Source organism: Pseudophryne corroboree, unplaced genomic scaffold, assembly GCF_028390025.1.
Source record: "Pseudophryne corroboree isolate aPseCor3 unplaced genomic scaffold, aPseCor3.hap2 scaffold_218, whole genome shotgun sequence".
In the NCBI taxonomy this organism is placed as follows: Eukaryota; Metazoa; Chordata; class Amphibia; order Anura; family Myobatrachidae; genus Pseudophryne; species Pseudophryne corroboree.
In genome coordinates this window covers 572,007-585,942 of record NW_026968826.1, presented here as the reverse complement: position 1 = coordinate 585,942, position 13,936 = coordinate 572,007, and the positions used below count along the sequence as shown (strand labels likewise).

Sequence of the window (13,936 nt, the reverse complement as noted above, 5' to 3'; positions counted from 1 at the left end):
GGTGAAGATGTTTCTCACAAAATCGTTGCCCCAATGCATCATTGAAATTCAAGCTGGAAAGATGATTTTAATATATCACTTGTACATTTTGTATTGCTCTTCTGGTGACAATGTAGTTTGTTTTTGTCAATTACCATTTTAATAATCGGGTAAAGAAAATTAATTGGATTTTTGAAAGAAAACAACACTGTCAATATACTATTAAAACAAATTAAAATGGTAAAAGTTATTGTACTTTAAGTAAAAATAAAAGCTAAAATATCAATCCCAGTTTTGGATTACTTTAATGAACAAAAAAAAAATGCATATAGCAAAGGATAGTTTCAATCTGCCTACCTCTGGGTTATGGGCCCAGCATGCTTCCATTGCAGTACTCTGCTGCACATGTAAGTGCAAGAGATCCTGAAGCACTCACTCATCATGGGAAAGTACCAATGTGTTTCTTCATTGGTTGCTGGAAGAAACATCTTACAAAAACTCTCCAGATTATTGACTTTTTAAAGTTTTTCTAGGAAACGTTCTAGATGAATGCTTATTAGTCTTTGTCAGTATGTACTTTTTGCAAAGTGTCTCTGTGGCGCAATCGGTTAGTGTGTTCAACTATTAATCAAAAGGTTGGTGGTTCAATCCCATCCAGGGACGTAATTGACCTTGTCATCAAATTTTGGTAATATTTAAGTAGACAAGTCATTTAGCAGAGGATAGTTTCAATCTGCCTACCTCTGGGTTATGGACCCAGCATGCTTCCATTACAGTACTCTGCTGCACATGTAAGTGCAAGAGATCCTGAAGCACTCACTCATCATGCGAAAGTACCAATGTGTTTCTTCATTGGTTGCTGGAAGAAACATCTTACAAAAACTCTCCAGATTATTGACTTTTTAAAGTTTTTCTAGGAATCGTTCTAGATGAATGCTTATTAGCCTTTGTCAGTATGTACTTTTGCAAAGTTTCGCTGTGGCGCAATCAGTTAGTGTGTACGGCTATTAACCAAAAGGTTGGTGGTTCAATCCCACCCAGGGACGTAATTGAACTTGTAATCAGATTTTGTTGATCTTTAAGTAGACAAGTCAAAATTTCGAAAACCCCTGTTATGGTGTAGGGTACCTGGCCTTCTCTGATGTAATCAGAGTTAGATTTGATTCATACTGTTAACTGGGTAGTATATCACAAGTTATACGGTGTGATTGGTGTGGCTGGTATGAATCTTGACCTTGGATTAACAAAAATCCTTTCCTCGAACTGTCTGTCTCCTCTGGGCACAGTTTCTCTAACTGAGGTATGGAGGAGGGGCATAGAGGGAGGAGCCAGTGCACACCCAGATCTAAAGTCTTTCTTAAAGTGCCCATGTCTGCTGCGGAGCCCGTCTATCCCCCATGGTCCTTACGGAGTCCCCATCATCCTCTACGGACTACGAGAAAAAAAAATTACCGGTAGGTTTAAAATGTTATTTTTTTCTCTGCAACCCACTGCTAAATTGTGCTTCCTAGCTGTTTTTTATAAAATCACTTAATTAAATCTAACTCTGATTACGTCAGAGAAGGCCAGGTACCCTACACCATAAGAGGGGGTTTGAAATTTTGACTTGTCTACTTAAAGATCACCAAAATCTGATGACAAGGTCAATTACATCCCTGGGTGGGATTGAACCACCAACCTTTTGGTTAATAGCCCATGTAAGTGCAAGAAATCCTGAAGCACTCACTCATCATGGGAAAGTACCAATGTGTTTCTTACAAAAATTCTCCAGATTATTGACTTTTTAAAGTTTTTCTAGGAAACGTTCTAGATGAATGATTATTAGCCTTTTTCAGTATTGACTTTTGCAAGGTGTCTCTGTGGCGCAATCGGTTAGCATGTTTGGCTATTAACCAAAAGGTTGGTGGTTCAATCCCACCCAGGGATGTAATTGACCTTGTAATCAGATTTTGGTGATCTTTAAGTAGACAAGTCAAAATTTCAAAAACCCCCCTTATGGTGTAGGGTACCTGGCCTTCTCTGATGTAATCAGAGTTAGATTTGATTAAGTGATTTTATAAAAAAACAGCTAGGAAGCACAATTTAGCAGTGGGTTGCAGAGAAAAAAAATATGCTGGCAGAAAAGTCCAATTGAGTGATTAAACAGCTCTTCATTTTCTGATTTTATGTTTATGCTAACAAATTTGCTCTCTGAAAAGTGTCCACAAAGCCAAGTCTCTGATTAACACCTTTGTAGGAATGGTTTTTCACCTATTACTGAAATAAACTTGCTTCATTGGAAAGGCATCAAAGATGCATCCTCATTTCAATGTCTACTGAAATAATACAGGTTGACACCAGGAAACGTCACTGCATCCTTGCTGCTTCCTCACGGGGAAGTCTGTTTAATGTGAAAACAAGGTGATATCTAATCAGCACACAGGTAAGGAATTAAGAAAATCTTTCTTTGTGGGTGAAGATGTTTCTCACAAATTGTTGTCCCAATGCATCATTGAAATTCAAGATGGAAGATGATTTTCATATATCACTTGTACATTTTGCATTGCTCTTCTGGTGACAATGTAGTTTGTTTTTGTCAATTACCATTTCAGTAATAGGGTAAAGAAAATTAAGTGGATTTTTTAAAGAAAACAATGCTGTCAATATACTATTAAAACAAATTAAAATGATAAAAGTTATTGTACTTTAAGTAAAAATAAAAGAGCCAAAATATCAATCCCAGTTTTTGATTACTTTAATTATAAAAAAAAAAATGCACATAGCAGAGGATAGTTTCGATCAATCGACCTCTGGGTTATGGGCCCAGCATGCTTCCATTGCACTACTCTGCTGCTCATGGAAGTGTAAGAGATCCTGAAGACTAAATTGATTAAAGGCCTAAAAGTACTGGACTATAAGGAAAGACTTACTAGGCTGAATATTTATACACTAGAAAAGAGGTGCCTAAGAGGAGATATTATTAATATCTTCAAATATGTAAAGATACATAAAGAGTTATCAGAGGAATTATTTATTAAAAGAACACGTGGTCACTCGCTGCGACTGGAGGAAAGTTCAGAACGCAATGGAGGAAAGGTTTCTTCACTGTTAGGGCAATCAGGATGTGGAATTCCCTGCCAGGGAAGGTGGTAATGGCGGACTCTGTAATTGGATTTAAAAAAGGAATGGATACATTTCTGAATGAAAAAGCTATCCAAGGTTATAATACTTAAAATATCAACATGGTTAATCCGGGGGTAACATGAGTTATAGTAGCTAACTAGTCATAAAACATTATTCAGCAAGTATGTAGAATCATCACAACTTAAAACAGGTTGAACACGATGGGCAATTTGCCTCTATTCAACCTCAAAAACTATGTTACTATATTACTATGTTATTGTAGTATACAGAACACCACAATGCAATGAGCAGTGATAGTGAGCACTGATGAGGATACTAGAACTGACACTGAGCAGCAAGATGCAGCACTGGACTATTAGTAATGTACTGTAGTATGCTGAGCACCACAATGCAGCACAAGACAATGAGCAGTGATACTGAGCACTGATGAGGATACTACTGAGAACTGACACTGAGCAGGAGAGACACACTACTAGTATTACTGAGCAGCAATAAGTAACCACTGATACTGAGCACTGATATTGAGATTTCCACTGAGAGAACATAGCCACGTCCTCTCCGCTCTCTCTTCAATGCACGAGTAAAAATGGCAGCAACGCGCAGCTCTTTATATGGAATCCGAATCTCGCGAGAATCCGACAGCGGGATGATGACATTTTCCCTTGTTCAGGTTTTCCGAGTCAGGCGGGAACAACCGAGCCTGCCTCGGACCAGTGTAAACCACGTGGAGTTCGTGGGGAATTCGGTTCTCGGAGAACCGAACCCGCTCCTCTCTACCTTATACCCATCAATTTTTTTATTTTCAATCTAAGCCCCTGCAGTTTTCTGTAAGCATCTGCTTCGCTATGATGATCAACAAGTCACAAGGGCAAACACTCAGGGTTTGAGGCGTAGATCTTAGGACCAGCTGCTACAAGCATGGCAGAGGTGTCACTATCACTGGTGACACACAGAGAGGTGGCGAGGGAGATTGTAATGCAGTGCGCGCAGATAAGCAGCGCAATGGTAAAAAGGAGGCATGGTTTCATAGGTAGGGGCGTGGCCTGGTGGCCTGAATCTACATTTTGTTGCTCCGGGTGTCCCGGGGGTTGGGGGCTGCACCCGGGGACTAGTGTGTGAGCGGTGCTGGCTCCTGCACAGTGACAGGGCATGGCCACCCAGCATGACGCCTCCCTTCTTGACCATGCTGTAATTGCAGTCGCACTGCAGTTCAGCGTGATCATAAAAAATGGTGTAGGCTCCTGCTGGTGCAGACTGTATGTGCGCGCAGGAAGCCGCCACCATTTTTGTGATCACAGCGGCTGAATGTGATGTCATACAGCCGCTGTGACCACGCCCCCTGTGTCTCCTCCGTTGCAGACCCCATTTTGAAGCCTTGCCCCCGCACCGCTCCATCCCTGACTTGGAAATGGAGTGTTGCTGACCCACCTCTCCCCCCCTTCCCCACCCCGATTGACAGGCAGAGGCGATCACATTCTCTGCGGGGTGCCGCAGAAAATGCAGGCACATGCGTATGCTCTTAGCAATTTTTGCAGTTGGATCGCTTATTGTGATTGCAATCCAACCTGAATCAGGCCCTATTACCTATCACAATGCGCTGCGGGCAGTACAAAATTGGGTTAATATAGGAGAAAAACCCCCAGACCTGTGCTCCTTAACTGTACCTGGTGGCTAGTGGAGCGGCTGCCCAGTAATCAGTGTCCACCGCAGTGCGCACACGGCCCACCCCCTACGGCCTCGCTCCCCTTCATCAGCGGCCTCGTGATCCGGAAGGGTGGTGTGTGTGTGACTGACCTTAGGATGAAACCGGAGCCTCCGCTGCAGTGACCCAGCAACCAGGGCACGGGAGTATATAGCGCCGCTGGGAGTGATGAAGCTGCAGTAAAGATGTCTATTAGACCTAGCCTGCTGCAGCCCTTGTAGATTCTCATAAAACAAGTTCTTCTTTTCTTGTCAAAATTAATAGCTAAGAATAGGCTGCCTGAGGCAGGCCCCTGTTAATTGGCCTACTACTGAAGGCACCAACTACAAACTGAGCTCCCTGTTCATGGAAGCGGGGTTATAGAGGAGAATGCACTGAGCTTCTTGGGAACAGTCAAAAGCTTTGAGCCGGTTGGTGCCTCAGATCAAGATCCTACTCTACACCCCAATGTGAATCCTTGTGGAGTCCAGTGTACCCCACAGAAGAAATTAATGTGTCACACCCATTGGCAGCAACCTTAGAATAGCTGCTGACGGGCACAATTGAGAAAGGAAGGGGGGGGACATTTGAATCCAGCACATAGATGCAATTCAAATATGTAATTTGTACCTTCCTATTTTAAAATATAATGGATGAACCTCACCCTGTGAGAACAATCTTCATGATCAAGAGATCTAATATGTAAAATAAGTATGAGTTGGGATAGGGCTGGGGAGGGTGGCAGCTCGGGCAGCCCCTCCCCCGTCAAGTTAAGGAGATTCAACTGAGGAAGCACAAGGGAACTCTCGTCTGGGGACAACAACTGCAGGGAGACCACATCTTTTCAGATGAACATGGGATGGCGGAAGGCTGCCTAATACTGAAGCACCATCAAATATCAAACCATATCCAACAACTAGTAACAGCATTCCTGGGGGAAGGTCTGCAGCAGACGGATTTGCATACGGTGATGTCATCCAAGCAGTGGGCCAAAGTTGGCTGGAACCCTCATCTGCATATAAAAAGAGAAAAGGGGCATGCAGGGCATGGCGGCCTTTTGCAGTGCTTGGATGACCCCTAGTTCGCATTAAACACCCCCACCCTCCTTTGGTGTGGGGCTCATGTTGGCCATGCCCCATCCCCTGAAGCATTCATGCTGATTTCTTGCAGCAGCTGGGCACTGTAACAGCTCCAGAGCTGCTCTGTAAGGCAAGTAAAAGGGTGTGGGCCCTGCAGCACCACCTGTAGTTCGCATTGTGCGTTGGAAGGCACAAAGTAAGCAGACGGGAGGAGAAGTCAGGATAGTACACAAGGGCATCCTTTTCTCTTAGTCCGTAGAGGATGCTGGGGTCACATTAAGAACCATGGGGTATAGACGGGATCCGCAAGAGACATGGGCACTTTAAGACTTTCAAAGGGTGTGAACTGGCTCCTCCCTCTATGCCCCTCCTCCAGACTCCAGTTATAGGAACTGTGCCCAGGGAGACGGACATTTCGAGGAAAGGATTTATTGTTAAACTAAGGTGAGCATCTTACCAGCTCACACCTTAAGCATGCCGCAGAACGTGGCATTCAACAGAACACAAGCCAACGGCATGAACAATTGCAGCAAAAAGCTGACCAGAACCGTAACACAACATGTGTATAACCACAAGTAATAACTGCAGACACACTATGGACTGGGACGGGTGCCCAGCATCCTCTACGTACTAAGAGAAAAGGATTTACCGGTAGGTATTAAAATCCTATTTTCTCATACGACCTAGAGGATGCTGGGGTCACATTAAGAACCATGGGGTTATACCAAAGCTCTTGAACGGGTGGGAGAGTGCGTACGACTCTGCAGCACCGAATGACCCAACTTGAGGTTATCATCAGCCAAGGTATCAAACTTGTAAAACTTAGCAAAAGTGTTTACTAAATAGCTGCTCGGCAAAGTTGCAATGCCGAGACTCCCCGACCAGCTGCCCAGGATGAACCCACCTTTCTAGTAGAATGGGTCTTTACCTAATTCAGTAACGGCAATCCTGCCGTGGAATGAGCATGCTGAATTTTACCACAGATCCAGCGCATAATGGTCTGCATGGAAGCAGGACACCCAATCATGTTGGGAGCATACAGGACAAACAGAGCCTCTGTTTTCCTAATCTGAACCGTTCTGGTGACATAAATTTTCAAAGTTCTGACCACAGCCAGAGACTTTGACTCAACGAAGGTGTCAGTGGCCAAAGGCACCATGTGGAAAGATGAACCACCTTCGGCAGAAATTGTTGACGTGTCCTCAATTCTGCTCTATCTTCATGAAAGATCAAATAAAGGCTCTTGTGATACTGCATGGTTTGTACTGTTTTCCATGTGCTCCCAGATCTTTCAAGCAAGTAGCATGGTCAAGAAAGTTCTGTTTGAAAAGAAACAAACATTTACTGTCATTGTTATGCAAATAAACTTACATTAAAGCTAACAAGAAAGCACACTCGTTCTGTCTTTAAACTGATAAAAGAAACCCCAATAATATGGGGCATGCAAAAATTGAGATAAAACTCAGTTTTGCTCCTCTCCACGGAAATCTTTAATAAAAGGCGAAATATTTGTTAGTTCTGAAGAGAAACCAGAGCATGACCAAGATTCCACCTGTCGCCTGAGTGCCATGCCAGCAGTTCTCATTCAGCTCAAAGTGAGCACCCAATTTGAATGAAAGAAAGCAGATTTCTCACCAGGCTTCCCCTTGCTATAAACATGGTTTGTACTCTTTTCCATGTGCTCCCAGATCTTTCAAACAATTAGTGTGGTCAAGAAAGTTCTGTTTGAAAAGAAACAAACATTTACTGTCATTTCTATGCAAATGAGCTTACATTAAAGCACACTCGTTCTATCTTTAAACCAATAAAATAAAACCCCAATAAGATGGGGCATGCAAAAATTGAGATAAAACTCAGTTTTGCTCCTCTCCACGGAAATCTTTAGTAAAAGGCGAAAGATTTGTTCGTTCTGAAGAGAAACCACAGCATGACCAAGATTCTACCTGTCGCCTGAGTGCCATGCCAGCAGTCCTCATTCAGCTCAAAGTGAGCACCCAATTTGAAAGAAAGAAAGCAGATTTCTCACCAGGCTTCCCCTTGCTATAAACATGGTTTGTACTCTTTTCCATGTGCTCCCAGATCTTTCAAGCAATTAGTATAGTCAAGAAAGTTCTGTTTGAAAAGAAACAAACATTTACTGTCATTTCTACGCAAATGAGCTTACATTAAAGCACACTCGTTCTATCTTTAAACTGATAAAAGAAACCCCAATAAGACGGGGCATGCAAAAATTGAGATAAAACTCAGTTTTGCTCCTCTCCACGGAAATCTTTAGTAAAAGGCAAAAGATTTGTTCGTTCTGAAGAACTAGCACAAGGGAACTCTCAAAAGAAGAACAAGGCTCTGAAACAAAGAAATCTGACTTTTACCAGAGCTGACCAGAGGAAAACACAAACACAGTCCCCCACTACCACAAATAAAGCAGTCGAGTTTCCCACATTTGGGGAAATCACAGGGGTCAGCATACCCAGAATGCAATGAATGAACCTCACCCTGGGAGAATAATCTTCATGACCATGGTATCTCCTATGCAAAATAAGTATGATTTGGGATAGAGCTGGGGAGGGCCGCTGCTCAGGCACATCTCTGTCAAGTTAAGGAGATTCAACTGAGGCAGCACAAGGGAACTCTCATCTGGGGACAACAACTGCAGGGAGAACACATATTTTCAGATGAACATGGGAGGGCAGAAGGCTGCCTAATACTGAAGCACCCCCAAACAACAAACCAAATGCAACAACTAGTGCAAGCATTCCTGGGGGAAGGCCTGCCGCAGATGGATTTGCATATGGTGATGTCATCCAAGCAGTGGGTCAAAGTTGGCTTCAACCCTCGTCTGCATATGAAAACAGAAAAGGGGCGTGCAGGGCATGGTGGCCTTTTGCGGCGCTTGTCTGACCCCTAGTTTGCATTAAACACCTCCACCCTCCTTCGGTGTGGGGCTCATGTTGGCTATGCCCCAGCCCCTGAAGCATTCAAGCTGATTTTTCTCCCAAACGAAAGACACTAGAATGAAAATTTTAAAGCCTCCTGTTAGTGCTTCATCTACACGTTATAGCCCTGAATTTTCCAATGCCTATCTCTTTGCAAAAGAGAGATATCGGCAAGGAAAAGCTGTATTGTACCTTTGCATTTTTCTCCCAAACGAAAGACACTAGAATGAAAATTTTAAAGCCTCCTGTTAGTGCTTCATATACACGTTATAGCCCTGAATTTTCCAATGCCTATCTCTTTGCAAAAGAGAGATATCGACAAGGAAAAGCTGTATTGTACCTTTGCATTTTTCTCCCAAACGAAGGACATTAGAATGAAAATTTTAAAGCCTCCTATTAGTGCTTCATCTACACGTTATAGCCCTGAATTTTCCAATGCCTAGCTCTTTGCAAAAGAGAGATATCGGCAAGGAAAAGCTGTATTGTACCTTTGCATTTTTCTCCCAAACGAAAGACACTAGAATGAAAATTTTAAAGCCTCCTGTTAGTGCTTCATCTACACGTTATAGCCCTGAATTTTCCAATGCCTATCTCTTTGCAAAAGAGAGATATCGGCAAGGAAAAGCTGTATTGTACCTTTGCATTTTTCTCCCAAACGAAGGACACTAGAATGAAAATTTTAAAGCCTCCTATTAGTGCTTCACCTACACGTTATAGCCCTGAATTTTCCAATGCCTATCTCTTTGCAAAAGAGAGATATCGGCAAGGAAAAGCTGTATTGTACCTTTGCATTTTTCTCCCAAACGAAGGACACTAGAATGAAAATTTTAAAGCCTCCTGTGTTAGTGCTTCATCTATACGTTATAGCCCTGAATTTTCAAATGCCTATCTCTTTGCAAAAGAGAGATATCGGCAAGGAAAAGCTGTATTGTACCTTTGCATTTTTCTCCCAAACGAAAGATACTAGAATGAAAATTTTAAAGCCTCCTGTTAGTGCTTCATCTACACGTTATAGCCCTGAATTTTCCAATGCCTATCTCTTTGCAAAAGAGAGATATCGGCAAGGAAAAGCTGTATTGTACCTTTGCATTTTTCTCCCAAACGAAGGACACTAGAATGAAAATGTAAAAGCCTCCTGTTAGTGCTTCATCTACACGGTATAGCCCTGAATTTTCCAATGCCTAGCTCTTTGCAAAAGAGAGATATTGGCAAGGAAAAGCTGTATTGTACCTTTGCATTTTTCTCCCAAACGAAGGACACTAGAATGAAAATTTTAAAGCCTCCTGTTAGTGCTTCATCTACACGTTATAGCCCTGAATTTCCCAATGCCTATCTCTTTGCAAAAGAGAGATATCGGCAAGGAAAAACTGTATTGTACCTTTGCATTTTTCTCCCAAACGAAAGACACTAGAATGAAAATTTTAAAGCCTCCTGTTAGTGCTTCATCTACACGTTATAGCCCTGAATTTGTCCAATGCCTATCTCTTTGCAAAAGAGAGATATCGGCAAGGAAAAGCTGTATTGTACCTTTGCATTTTTCTCCCAAACGAAGGACACTAGAATGAAAATTTTAAAGCCTCCTGTTAGTGCTTCATCTACACGTTATAGCCCTGAATTTTCCAATGCCTATCTCTTTGCAAAAGAGAGATATCGGCAAGGAAAAGCTGTATTGTACCTTTGCATTTTTCTCCCAAACGAAAGACACTAGAATGAAAATTTTAAAGCCTCCTGTTAGTGCTTCATCTACATGTTATAGCCCTGAATTTTCCAATGCCTATCTTTTTGCAAAAGAGAGATATCGGCAAGGAAAAGCTGTATTGTACCTTTGCATTTTTCTCCCAAACGAAGGACATTAGAATGAAAATTTTAAAGCCTCCTATTAGTGCTTCATCTACACGTTATAGCCCTGAATTTTCCAATGCCTATCTCTTTGCAAAAGAGAGATATCGGCAAGGAAAAGCTGCATTGTACTTTTGCATTTTTCTCCCAAACGAAAGACACTAGAATGAAATTTTTAAAGCCTACTGTTAGTGCTTCATCTACACGTTATAGCCCTGCATTTTCCAATGCCTATCTCTGCAAAAGAGAGATATCGGCAAGGAAAAGCTGCATTGTACTTTTGCATTTTTCTCCCAAACGAAAGACACTAGAATGAAAATTGTAAAGCCTCCTGTTAGTGCTTCATCTACACGTTATAGCCCTGCATTTTCCAATGCCTAGCTCTTTGCAAAAGAGAGATATCGGCAAGGAAAAGCTGTATTGTACCTTTGCATTTTTCTCCCAAACGAAAGACACTAGAATGAAAATTTTAAAGCCTCCTGTTAGTGCTTCATCTACACGTTATAGCCCTGAATTTTCCAATGCCTATCTCTTTGCAAAAGAGAGATATCGGCAAGGAAAAGCTGTATTGTACCTTTGCATGTTTCTCCCAAACGAAGGACACTAGAATGAAAATTTTAAAGCCTCCTATTAGTGCTTCATCTACACGTTATAGCCCTGAATTTTCCAATGCCTATCTCTTTGCAAAAGAGAGATATCGGCAAGGAAAAGCTGTAATGTACCTTTGCATTTTTCTCCCAAACGAAGGACACTAGAATGAAAATTTTAAAGCCTCCTTTTAGTGCTTCATCTACACGTTATAGCCCTGAATTTTCCAATGCCTATCTCTTAGCAAAAGAGAGATATCGGCAAGGAAAAGCTGTATTGTACCTTTGCATTTTTCTCCCAAACGAAAGACAGTAGAATGAAAATTTTAAAGCCTCCTGTTAGTGCTTCATATACACGTTATAGCCCTGAATTTTCCAATGCCTATCTCTTTGCAAAAGAGAGATATCGGCAAGGAAAAGCTGCATTGTACTTTTACATTTTTCTCCCAAACGAAAGACACTAGAATGAAAATTTTAAAGCCTCCTGTTAGTGCTTCATCTACACGTTATAGCCCTGAATTTTCCAATGCCTATCTCTTTGCAAAAGAGAGATATCGGCAAGGAAAAGCTGCATTGTACTTTTACATTTTTCTCCCAAACGAAAGACACTAGAATGAAAATTTTAAAGCCTCCTTTTAGTGCTTCATCTACAAGTAATAGCCCTGAATTTTCCAATGCCTATCTCTTTGCAAAAGAGAGATATCGGCAAGGAAATGCTGTATTGTACCTTTGCATTTTTCTCCCAAACGAAAGACACTAGAATGAAAATTTTAAAGCCTCCTGTTAGTGCTTCATCTACACGTTATAGCCCTGAATTTTCCAATGCCTAGCTCTTTGCAAAAGAGAGATATTGGCAAGGAAAAGCTGTATTGTACCTTTGCATTTTTCTCCCAAACGAAGGACACTAGAATGAAAATTTTAAAGCCTCCTGTTAGTGCTTCATCTACACGTTATAGCCCTGAATTTTCCAATTCCTATCTCTTTGCAAAAGAGAGATATCGGCAAGGAAAAGCAGCATTGTACTTTTGCATTTTTCTCCCAAACGAAAGACACTAGAATGAAAATTTTAAAGCCTCCTGTTAGTGCTTTATCTACACGTTATAGCCCTGAATTTTCCAATGCCTAGCTCTTTGCAAAAGAGAGATATTGGCAAGGAAAAGCTGTATTGTACCTTTGCATTTTTCTCCCAAACGAAAGACACTAGAATGAAAATTTTAAAGTCTACTGTTAGTGCTTCATCTACACGTTATAGCCCTGAATTTTCCAATGCCTAGCTCTTTGCAAAAGAGAGATATCGGCAAGGAAAAGCTGTATTGTACCTTTGCATTTTTCTCCCAAACGAAAGACACTAGAATGAAAATTTTAAAGCCTCCTGTTAGTGCTTCATCTACACGTTATAGCCCTGAATTTTCCAATGCCTATTTCTTTGCAAAAGAGAGATATCGGCAAGGAAAAGCTGTATTGTACCTTTGCATTTTTCTCCCAAACGAAGGACACTAGAATGAAAATTTTAAAGCCTCCTATTAGTGCTTCATCTACACGTTATAGCCCTGAATTTTCCAATGCCTATCTCTTTGCAAAAGAGAGATATCGGCAAGGAAAAGCTGTATTGTACCTTTGCATTTTTCTCCCAAACGAAGGACACTAGAATGAAAATTTTAAAGCCTCCTTTTAGTGCTTCATCTACACGTTATAGCCCTGAATTTTCCAATGCCTATCTCTTAGCAAAAGAGAGATATCGGCAAGGAAAAGCTGTATTGTACCTTTGCATTTTTCTCCCAAACGAAAGACACTAGAATGAAAATTTTAAAGCCTCCTGTTAGTGCTTCATATACACGTTATAGCCCTGAATTTTCCAATGCCTATCTCTTTGCAAAAGAGAGATATCGGCAAGGAAAAGCTGCATTGTACTTTTACATTTTTCTCCCAAACGAAAGACACTAGAATGAAAATTTTAAAGCCTCCTGTTAGTGCTTCATCTACACGTTATAGCCCTGAATTTTCCAATGCCTATCTCTTTGCAAAAGAGAGATATCGGCAAGGAAAAGCTGCATTGTACTTTTACATTTTTCTCCCAAACGAAAGACACTAGAATGAAAATTTTAAAGCCTCCTTTTAGTGCTTCATCTACACGTAATAGCCCTGAATTTTCCAATGCCTATCTCTTTGCAAAAGAGAGATATCGGCAAGGAAATGCAGTATTGTACCTTTGCATTTTTCTCCCAAACGAAAGACACTAGAATGAAAATTTTAAAGCCTCCTGTTAGTGCTTCATCTACACGTTATAGCCCTGAATTTTCCAATGCCTAGCTCTTTGCAAAAGAGAGATATTGGCAAGGAAAAGCTGTATTGTACCTTTGCATTTTTCTCCCAAACGAAGGACACTAGAATGAAAATTTTAAAGCCTCCTTTTAGTGCTTCATCTACACGTTATAGCCCTGAATTTTCCAATGCCTATCTCTTAGCAAAAGAGAGATATCGGCAAGGAAAAGCTGTATTGTACCTTTGCATTTTTCTCCCAAACGAAAGACACTAGAATGAAAATTTTAAAGTCTACTGTTAGTGCTTCATCTACACGTTATAGCCCTGAATTTTCAAATGCCTAGCTCTTTGCAAAAGAGAGATATCGGCAAGGAAAAGCTGTATTGTACCTTTGCATTTTTCTCCCAAACGAAAGACACTAGAATGAAAATTTTAAAGCCTCCTGTTAGTGCT

At 41.3% G+C, this 13,936-nt stretch overlaps 4 non-coding genes across 4 annotated transcripts; all 4 read right to left on the bottom strand.

Moving 5' to 3' along the window:
* Window positions 1-7,284: 7,284 nt before the first annotated feature.
* LOC135006940 (U5 spliceosomal RNA) lies at window positions 7,285-7,400 on the bottom strand. Its single transcript, XR_010207003.1, has one exon. It is a non-coding gene; the product is annotated as a U5 spliceosomal RNA (small nuclear RNA).
* A 275-nt stretch (window positions 7,401-7,675) lies between these two features.
* LOC135006918 (U5 spliceosomal RNA) lies at window positions 7,676-7,791 on the bottom strand. The gene has a single exon (XR_010206982.1). It is a non-coding gene; the product is annotated as a U5 spliceosomal RNA (small nuclear RNA).
* Window positions 7,792-8,065: 274 nt separating this feature from the next.
* LOC135006956 (U5 spliceosomal RNA) lies at window positions 8,066-8,182 on the bottom strand. Its single transcript, XR_010207018.1, has one exon. It is a non-coding gene; the product is annotated as a U5 spliceosomal RNA (small nuclear RNA).
* A 59-nt stretch (window positions 8,183-8,241) lies between these two features.
* On the bottom strand, window positions 8,242-8,405 carry LOC135007108 (U1 spliceosomal RNA). The gene has a single exon (XR_010207163.1). It is a non-coding gene; the product is annotated as a U1 spliceosomal RNA (small nuclear RNA).
* Window positions 8,406-13,936: the final 5,531 nt, after the last annotated feature.